Source organism: Blennius ocellaris, assembly GCF_963422515.1.
Source record: "Blennius ocellaris genome assembly, chromosome: 2".
In the NCBI taxonomy this organism is placed as follows: Eukaryota; Metazoa; Chordata; class Actinopteri; order Blenniiformes; family Blenniidae; genus Blennius; species Blennius ocellaris.
In genome coordinates, this window is record NC_137651.1 from 14,489,854 (window position 1) to 14,499,162 (window position 9,309).

A 9,309-nucleotide genomic window follows, 5' to 3' on the forward strand; every position below is an offset into this window, starting at 1 on the left:
GATCTGGCTCATGACCACAAGCGGTGCAGTATAGAAGATGGATATGCTGCAGTTGTCCCAGATTTAGAATACGGAACTTGGTGCATTGTCTTCTTGCATGAAAGGGTTCATCGGAAAGACGGATACCGTCTATTTCTGAATACATGCCTGTTTTTTGACCCCGGCTCTCGCCACCTTTTTGTTGCCGAGCATCACGCAGGCCAGTGATAAGCAGCCCCACAGACAGCCCAATCACTGTAAGTCTATAATGCTGATCAGAGATTTGCTGAATCCACGAGCATTTTGGATGCAGTGTAATTACAGCGCGGACATGATAGAGCTGGATGAGCAGTAAATGGGGATCACAGTGAGGCAACGATCAGGCTGTCCGCACGTTTCTGAGGCAAATCAAATTTTTGGTATCCAATCCACCGTGTGCTTTCATTAGCAGGAAATAGGTTTTGTGGTTCAACACATTATAATATTTGCACCCATATAATACATGCTTGCTTTGATTATGCAATTTTTACTGGGTTAAAAAAGATTTAAGACGGTCTCTTTTTGTGTTTCATCTCTGCAAAACATAGATTGACATATTGTTAGCCTGTTCCTCATAACAAGCTACTTCCTTGTCTCTCCCTCTGCCAGAACTGTCAACCCCCCTAACAAGGTGTACATATTCACAGCTGCTGCTGCAGGAGAGGAGCCCAAATGAGGAGAGTCTGGATGAGATGAGAGGGACGAGTCAGACAACAGGTGCATTGATACATCACCGCTCATTCACTGCTACCACACTGTATGTCTCCAGCCGCATAAAAGACAGCTGCTTTTGATTTATTTCTGTTTTTTTTCATTTTCTTTTTCTCTTTCTTTTTTTTTTTTTTAACATCAATTACTTGTAACTGTATGGGAACTTTCACTGCACAGACAAGCGGGAGTATGACTAAGAGTGTCTCATCCCAGGCTCACAGGCTATTCACACTTACTCTTCCCCCCGCGGTGGTAGTGTTGCTTCTCCGCAGCATATCTGTATCTGTTTGTTCATTCATAGGAAAAGCATTAGTAACACGTAGATGAGTCATATAGGCTAGTGTCTAAACAGGCTTCAGTGGGAGTCTGAAGCCCTGCCACCCTTCTGCTCCTCGCCTTGAGGCACCACTCATACCTTCGCCAGTCTCCCGAGTTACTCTAACGCTTACATGCACATGCATATGCCTTCTGTGTTTGTTCAAATACCGTGGCTCCCACCTGATGTGGCGAGTACCACAGAGCAGCTGCTGCTGTGGTCACGGGCAGCTGAGCTATTGCAGGCGGTGGACATCCTTATTACAGAGATGCTGGAGGGGCACAGGTCTCTGGTGGGATCTGTTTAATGAAGTGATTCTTTAATCATTCGCAGACCTTTGTATATACTGTACAAACACTCTGCACATGATTTCACTTGTGCTTTCCGGTGGTCAGCTCTCAGTCAGAAGAATTATGTTAGGATTCATATTTTAAAGGTGTTACAGTTCATTTCAATCAGAAAACTAAAACCAAACTTGCTGACCTTTGCCCTTCCAATTCAGACTTGAATGAATCAGATGTAATTTTGGGGCCTTTGCCTTGACTTTACTGTGGGAAAGCTGAGACATCACAGCTTGGCAGTGTTAATTGTGGAACAGGCAGATGGAACAGGTGCGCATGTATACAGCAAAGTGTCACACTCCCCCTGTGACTTCCAGAGGTTGTATCAGGTGCAACACCTGGAGTTTGTTTCCTTGTTAAAATAGGCATCTCCAAGGTGATACCCAATTACAAAATCTGAACCTGGCTCATGCACGGCTAGAGATCAGATGCATCTCATCTCTCACCAGCAAATTGCTTTCCCACAAATCACACTGCACTTGTGGTGCTCATTGCAGAGTTGGGCCTGCTGTATTTTGCTGTTGTTGCCTCATTCGAGCAGATACATTCTATCAAAATCTGCCATGCTTCGTTTCTACCACTGAAGGCTCAACAGACATTCCACTCTGAAAGAATATTATTATGAAGGCTGGTGCACCAGCTCACCTTGCGGTATGGTATTGAGTCTCCTTTGCGCTTGACTGTGTCCCTCTATTCTTACAGCTATCTATCAGTTTCATAGCATGCAATCTGCATCCTTCCAGCCTCCCACTGCCCGCCCACCAGTACTGTATCTGTTGTGTTCTGCGTGCATGCATTGTGCACGGATGGTGCACACCAGCACATTGTGTTTTTTTTTTTTTTGCAGATGGCTCAAGTGTGTGTTTCCCAGCCCCCCTCTATGTCAAAAGAGAGGGGAGCTCCTGGGCTGAGTACACCCACTGCAGAGCTGCCCTGGCAGGGGCAGGAGAGCGTGGAGGGTGCTCGCCCCCTGGTTAGGTGCTTGTAGAGGGGGGGGGGGGGGCTGTGGGCTTGGTAGTGTGGTTGTCTGAAGGACTGAACCAAGGCAGGCAGGGAGGAAGTTGGAAGGCGTGGGGTGGGGGCTTTTTCATACATTTTTATGACCACATAGATAAGGTCAGTAGTGTGCCATCGTTACTAGGCAACACTGCGACCCTGACTTGGATTGAGTTGTGAAGCTGAGAAGTCAGATATTCTTATTACAACAGCCCAGCTTCACTTCTGCTGTGTGCATTTGTTAACGAGCAGCTTGTCTCCGTGTGCCACTCAAAGCCACGACTGAAGGACTGCTTTAACTGGACGATTAACTGAGGCACTGAAATAATTAGAAGGCCATTGATTGGGTTATTACATTGTTACAGCCATGTCGGTGATATAGTGAAATCTGAGCCGGTTCGGAGGTGTGATGATGGTAATGGTGATGAAAAATGACGATGGGGTGTTTGATTATATATTTTTAATGATCCAGTTCATGTGGGAATACACTAGACTGTGGGCGTATTGATTTTTCCAGTTTTCAAGTAGAGAATGGAGGAGATGGAGGCCAGGCGCATATGCAGCTGGAGTACAAATCACCTAAACGCACCCTATTCTCTACCTCCTTCCCTACCTATTCTCTACTCATGCTCTCCACCTTCACTCCCTTCTCCCTCCACAGCTCCTTTCTCTGCCCCCCTCTTTTCCATCACCCTCCCAGCTCTCCATCCTCACTTCCTTATTTCTGCCACTCCTCCAGCAGCTTTTTCATTACTCCCCCTCCTCCTTTTGCTCGCTCTCCTGCCTCTCCGACTCTCTCCACCCATTTCTGTCCCCTTCAGCGTCCTAGTTTAGCACGTCAAGGTTGGCTACAGATATGCTCCTCTGTGCCTTGAGGCTAACCAATGGGAAACTGGCTGGGTTGCTGTAGCAGGCCGGGGTGTTGGTATCGTGAATTGAGAGGGGAGATGGGGAAAGGTTACGGTGGTACACAGTCCATTCTGCAGAGTGGAATTGAGGTGTAGTATATGGCGCTTTGAAGCTCTGCGGGGTTAACGCCAGACTTACTTGAACCATGTCACCAGAATTTTTATACAAACAAACAATCAAACAGTTTGATTTCAACACACTTTCCAAGATCATTGTGAGCTACTCGACTTCAGAACTTTAGAAGTCACCATAGCAACAACTAATACATCCCAGCATGTTCATCACTCTTTAGTGTCTCATGGAAACATTCCCACTGGAGCAGTTGTGTTTTTATCTTTTCCCTTCAATACTTTTATCATAATTACTGTGCATTTGTTGTCACATTAGTAGCTTCTTTGCATTTTGTGTATTTACCTCTGTTTTCACAAGTTGTTCCACATTTCGCTCTCATGGCAAATGTATTTAAAAGTTGCACGGGAGCAGAAGAGAAAAGTTCTCCTTTTCCCAGTCACGCCTGGTTAAAGGTAATTTGAATGGAGGTTTAAATTCAAATGAACAATTCAAGAAAATAGTACAGGGAACAGTTTGGCACATTTGGCAATATAAAATACTATTCTAACTGTTAAAAGATGCATAATTAGACCATTGTAACAGCCTCACATTTATAGTTTATTGCAAGCCAACTATTATCTAAAATAGCAACATCTACAAACCAACTGAAAACAAGGAAAAGTAGCGAGCGTGATGGTTTTCATCAACACACTCCTTAGTACATCTCAAGCTTACTACGAGTAATTACTAAACGTGTCAATAGAAAACTGTCAATTAAAGGAAGTAAGCAGTAAGAATTTGATAGGGTGAAAAGTAGGTTTTGTGAATTTAGGAAATGGAGTGTGGTTTTTCTTAGTCTTCCTGTCTTGTGCCTTTGTGCTGAGCTCCCAGAGTTTTAACAGCTTTTGTGACAAACAATGAGGAATTTCATTCAACAATGTTTATTTAATATCTCTTATAATTACAATTGTTATTTCAAATATCTTTAAGCATAGCTAGTCATTCATTGCATTTAATAAAATGTGTTCTTTCATTCGGCTTCTTTTAAACATGTTGACATGTTGACCTTCTGAACTTTGATACCTTTGATACAGTTGGCACATACTCATGTGATAGCACTCGCAATTTAAAGTGCTTGTGTCCTAATGCTGATTGACCTGCAGGTGTCTTTTCATCCCAATGGGACCGCTGGAGTGTAACCATATACCACCCTGGACTCTGTAGGAGCCACATCACTTTGGCCCTGGAAACTTGTAACCTTATACACACTTGTATCAGGAGCCACGAGCGCGGCTTGTCTCTTATCAATGTCATTGTCTTTGCAAACAAAGGGGATCATTATACCGGTGCTGAGAATGTTTCTATTCTGAGTTAATGGGTTGCATAGTGTAAAAGCAACCTGATCCTCCTTTGGTTGACGAAGGAGAGAGCGGAGGGTTGACATTTTGCTGATGATAGGCCAGTCTGTGTTTTGTTGTAAGAGACACTGAGCTTCACAGGAGTTGTCAAAACAAGAGGCCCCATCCTGAGGGATTACTCGCCCTGTCTGCACACACGCCAGGGACCAGGTTAGCCAGAGGGACAGGGAGGGATAAGTGTGTGTGTGTGTGTGTGTGTGTGTGTGTGTGTGTGTGTGTGTGTGTGTGTGTGTGTGTGTGTGTGTGTGTGTGTGTGTGTGTGTGTGTGTGTGTGTGTGTGTGTGTGTGTGTGTGTGTCTGAGTGTGTGTGTGTGTGATTGCTCCACAGGGAGGAAGATGCGAGATGGTAGAAGAGATGCAGTCGAGCAGCTGAAGAATTCGCTGAATCTTCTTTTTGTTTTTATTGGTTACATTGGTATGATTCATACGAGTGTTTAGTGAGATTAAATGCAGAATTTACCAAAGCAATGCTCAGCTATATTTTAATTGAGACTCGAAAAGAAACGCTTCACTGTATTTAGCCTCTAATGCATTTACTACAGCCATTGGAGCACACTCTATCTTGTTACCTATCTGATCTCAGTTCATTACCTTGCAAATCGTTATCGCGTAATATTAAGTATAGTGTGGTCACAGTGGTTTAAGCATTTCACTGACGCTGAAGCACAAGAACTTTACTGTCAGTGAAACACTTTAAACATTGTGACCACACTACACTTATTATAATAATCAAGTTTCTCTTCGTGACATATAAAATAAAATATTCTGGTACATCAGCCGATCATATTTCCATTGAAAAAGAAAAGAAAAAAGACAACCCTCTGTGAAACATCATCATTAATAAAATCCCGATTTTGGATCCTGTCGATGTAGCATGAACTACCATTATGTTAAAACTTGACTGTTCTCCTGACCTATATGAACAATATTTTATAGAGTACAGTTGAATTAAAACGAAACTTTTTTGAGAACGTGTCTTTTGTTTATACATAAAAGCATTGGAGCGCTGTGAAGTTTGAAATGGAGCTCCAGAAGTCAGAAAGGATGAACTGATCAGCCATGAACTAAATAACAACAAGGCACAGGCTTTGTTTCGCCTTCATGTGGCTTGGTAGATTTAAGGTGACTTTAACTCGGCAGCAAAAAAAAAAAAAAAAAAAAACAACCCCAAAAACAACATAAAACCTTCATTTATTGATAAACTCTGCTTGCATTGTGTTACATCATTTCAGAGAGCTCTTTGGCTGTACAAACGCAGACAGCAGAAAGATGTCGAGAAACATTTAATTCTGGAAGAATGCTCCTTTTGAGTGGTTCCCCATGAGAAACTTACAAAAATCCCTTCTTCCAAAAACAGACAAATTGTTGGTTTAAACGTTGAGTAAGAATATTTTGCATCCATGTGAATACAACAGCACATCAAAGACTAATTAGACAAATTGTACGAAACTGCATTCCAAAAACTTCAAATATCATAAACGGGCTATTTTTTAATCTATTTTATACAGGTTAGGTTAATGTTTAGGAGGATATAATATCAGATAATTGAATAAAACATGGATCATTTTTATTGTCAATCAACCAGACCACAGTAAAATAAATAACAGACAAAAAACAACAGCATAAACAAGCTTATTGGCAGGATTTGAATATCATTCCTGTAACTAAGTTCAATTAATAATATCAGCACACACTATTTTTTCTTCACAAATGCTTTTTTTTTGTTAGATTCATTTTCAATATATCATGGGACTCCACAAATGAACTTTGTGTGACATGCTGTAACAAAACTCCAACTGGTATAACTGTGACCACATCACCCATTGATATTTTTCACCTAATTTTACCATCCTCGATGAAAGCTGGCAGGAAGATAAGGAGCATGAACAGATTTCGCTCCACCATGAGTGTTACAGTCACAGGAGTCACGACCTTGACTGCGCCGTGTGGGTGAATTGTCTCATATGTGCTCCACTTCCTTCTCTGTATCCACCACATGCGGAGATACGGTGGCACATGCAAAAACACCCACAGACAGACATGCATCCATGCATGGCCACACAGCAAGGCCAAGGCCGTCCGCGGCCGCCCAGGGGCCTCATTGTCACATTCACTTACCACTGTTTAGGCATCATGCTGGGGGGCTAAAATGAACTACTCTGCTTTCCTCCCCCAACACTCATGGAGCACTGAGAAAACCCCACTCTGCTCATATATTCAAAACACTGCTGGAGATGAACCGAATAATGTCAATGATATGCGCCTGTTCTTTGTTTTCATACATGTGTAAATCTTTAGTTTGAGTTGCTGTTATTGATTTACCATAATATATACTTTCACCTTTGTGTTGTCCTTTTAAAATCCCCACTGAAATAATTATAAAGAAAGTATATGTAGGAAATCACTTTAAATCTTGTGTTTTTATGTACTTGGTTGAATGTTTTATTCACACAATGTGGAAGCAAAGTAAGATAAATGAAAACAATCCAACTACTGTTTTTAATGATGTAGTTTTCTCTACTTAATGACTTGACCTATGATTCTGTATTTAAAGATGGCGGTCAGCTTTAACTTCAGCTTATTAGCCTTTTAAGGAAATGTTGGTGTTACAGTCATAAAAGACACGTGCCTCCTCTGCTAGAAATGAATATGATCTAGCAGGGTTCAGTCCTGAATACCTCGGCCCGCTGGTCACAAGGTCTTTGGAGTGAAAATCACCATATTGTCTTTCACATCACAAGTAGCCTGTTCAGTTGTACAGCTGTTCGCCTGGTGGAAGAGATAAACAGCAGCACCTGTTTTCCATGAGGATGAAGCAGCCCACAACACCAACAGAAACATTTGATCTGTAGCAATCTGCAGACTCAACAAAATGTGATCTTTCCTGTGACAAAATTATGTTTGTGATTCCTCTTTCCTCATTTTTTCCTTGTTATTTATGATGTCTTGGGCATACCCACACATATAATAAATTGCACCCTTGTGCAATTTAATATATAATGGTGCTGGCAGTATTAAAAGCTTCAGTCACAGCATTGCTATTTTTAAAAGCAGAGGCAGGGGAGGCAATTATTTTTTAATTATGGCTTTAATGTGAAAGAACGATTAACGTGAGCTAACCGAATTAGACACTACAGAGGCAATGCACATGTCTTTCCTTAAATATACTTTATGTAATAATTGTTAGAGGTTAGAACTTTAAAAAAAAGCTAAAAAAGAAAAAACAATAGTCATAAAGCAATTAAATAGATGTACATGTGTTGAGGTGAAGGTATGAAGCAAAGTGGACAAGATAACCAGCTAGCCTCATCCTGTTCATTACTTTAAGTCCAGCATCTACTTTGTCTGCAGTTTAATAGGAAGAATGGAGATCAAACCATCAACATTATGGTAGTTGAAGTTCTTGGTACTCACAAAGAGAAAAAAACAAACTTCTACAACTCAGAAAATGTTTCAAAAGTCCTTGACTAAACTACAGTGACGTCACATATTTACTTTTAATAAACAGTAACATTTAAACTTCATAACACTTTTTTCAACCAAATAAGTGTTTATATATCATATCAATTGCCGCTCCACCTGTTGCCATTTGGTTGTTGTGGGCTCAACTTGTCAGTGTTGATGCTACTCTGTTTGCCGTTAAACACACTTCGGGAAGCTGTGCTTAAACCGGAAAATTCACTTGTATATGGGTTGTGCACACAGTGCTCTGAGGATGTGTATACTGTTCAAACACATCGCTTGTGCAAACGTTACCCTGGCCCCTGCACTTCGGTGCAACAAGTCATAACTTCCCAAATCTTACATGACACGAGGCATGTTTACACGTTTTTTTAATTTCTGTTCCATCCCACACAAACACTTTTACATTTTGCATTTCTTTTTTATTTCTAGAGTTCACTTTCTCATGAGAAACTTGTCTGCAGTGCTAGATTATGCCAATACTTATTCCACAATAAATAGGTTGGCTGTCACTCCTAATTGCCACAGATGTCTCCCACTAGCTCTTTATAACCAGGGTTGGATCCATCTTTCTCCGGCATTGAGGAATGTTTACCTTTGTCCCTTGTTAAAGTCACCTTTACTTCGAAAATATATCTTTCTTTTAACACTGTTACATGCTAAACCAAAGAATGCTACATACGAGTATGGTCAGTTGGATCACCTACGTGGCATAAATGGGATTTTCCTTTGGTGTCACTCATATAGTCCTTGAATGTTACAGAGAAAGTAAGAAAACACACACACACACACACACATATATATATATATATATATATATAAAACTTTAGCAGGATGTTTTATGATCACTGCTGCCTGCAAACAGGTGATAGACTGAGAGACCTAAAAAGAAAACCTCATCTAGCAACAGCAAGATGAAGAAATAAATGTAGATAAATAATTTCAAAGCCCCCCCCCCAACATGACACTGGTAGGGTTGCCTTCATTGTCTCACCCTAAAATGTTTTTTGCATCCAACTGTGAAAGGATTTTCTTAGTAGCATACGATGAAGTGCTATTACATGTTTAATCATACCCATGCAACAGT